The sequence below is a fragment of the Mus pahari genome, chromosome 19 (genome assembly GCF_900095145.1).
Source record: "Mus pahari chromosome 19, PAHARI_EIJ_v1.1, whole genome shotgun sequence".
In the NCBI taxonomy this organism is placed as follows: Eukaryota; Metazoa; Chordata; class Mammalia; order Rodentia; family Muridae; genus Mus; species Mus pahari.
This window is the reverse complement of record NC_034608.1, coordinates 308,549-309,911: the sequence shown is the minus strand read 5'-3', so window position 1 is coordinate 309,911 and position 1,363 is coordinate 308,549. Positions and strand designations below refer to the sequence as shown.

Sequence of the window (1,363 nt, the reverse complement as noted above, 5' to 3'; positions counted from 1 at the left end):
GACAGAAAGACGAGAGAGAGAGAGAGAGAGAGAGAGAGAGAGAGAGAGAGAGAGAGAGAGAGAGGTTAATTGTGGGAACGGGGACCATCTCAGGTGCACTGAGGAAGTCAGAGAGAGAGGACACCTCTGCTCCCTCTCACCCGCACCCCTATCCCCTTGATCCCTACCCCCAACCCCATTTCAAAGCCACCACCCCCACCCCCACTAGCCTCCATTTCTTCAGCATGGCTTGCCGCCGCCACCGCCTCTTCCTGTTGTCATAGCAACAGGATCCAGGCGCCCAGCCAAGGTTGGCAGCGGCGGCCGGAAATGAGGGGAGGGCCTTTTAAAAAAGACCCCAGGAATGCTCTCCCCACCTTCCCACTCCCCCCCCAAAAAAAAATCAAGGAAAAGCTCAACTTCTCAGGGTCTTTTCTCCTCTTTTCTCAAGTAGCGGGGCCAAAGACTTCTTCCAAATGAACCGTCATTCATTTACAAGCACAGCAAGCGTTTTGAGTTTTACCAACAATTTTCTTTTTCTTGGTACCCTCTGCTTCCCCGTAGCTTAACCCTGACGGAAAAGGAGGATGTCGTTCGGTTCTCATCAAGACAAGAATCAGGCTGGGGAACAAAGAGGATAGATAAACGCTTCCAGGACTGGTCTGGTGAACTAGGCAACAGTTGTGAACATAGCTGTCACTTCTAAAACTAACCAGTGAGTATGGGATGGGCCAATTTCAGGTAGAAAAAAAAAAAACAAAAACAAAAAAACAGACGATTTTAACTTTGTTCTTGGTCTGAGTTTCAGGAATGTCCCCTGGCTTCTGGGTGACCTTGGACCAAACATTTCCTGACCTTCTAAACTCAGCCATTCTGGGGACCAGAGTTACCTTGAGACAAGACAGCCTGGAAAGTCCCCTCCCTTTTTTTTTTTTTTTTTTAAGGACGATGTAAATTGAGCCAGGAGTGGTGGTGCACATTTTTGATCCCAGGGAGGTAGAGATAGGAGCGTCAGAGTTCAAGGTTGCCCTTGGTTACATAGGGAGTTTGAGGTCAGCCTGAGCTACATGGGCACGGGGAGCGGGGTGGGGGGGTTGGGGGGGTTTGAGGGAAAACGACGCCATAAAAATCTTAAGAGCTAGCCAAGGTTTGTCTCTCTCTTGGGCTAGACGGCCCGGCCCACAAACCACTTTATCTCAGGAAATTCTTACAAAATATCTGTGAAATGGGCAGGCTGAGACTCAGATGTAAAGCTATTCACCCAAGATCATCCAGGGGATACGAGGCAGAGCTGAGTTGGAGCAACCTTTTTGTGGAGAAAGACCACAATGGGTGAGTTTCAGAGACTTTTTTTTTTTTTAATGTGTGTGTGCGTGTGTGTGTG

General features: G+C 48.9%; 1 long non-coding RNA gene across 1 annotated transcript in view; it reads left to right on the top strand.

Annotated features, from left to right (window-relative positions):
* Positions 1–547: 547 nt before the first annotated feature.
* Positions 548–1,363, top strand: part of LOC110336224 — an 11,034-nt gene continuing 10,218 nt past the window's right edge. Inside the window, exon 1 of the long non-coding RNA XR_002381210.2 lies at positions 548–1,311. This is a non-coding gene — a long non-coding RNA (uncharacterized LOC110336224). The remainder of the gene's footprint in view (positions 1,312–1,363) is intronic.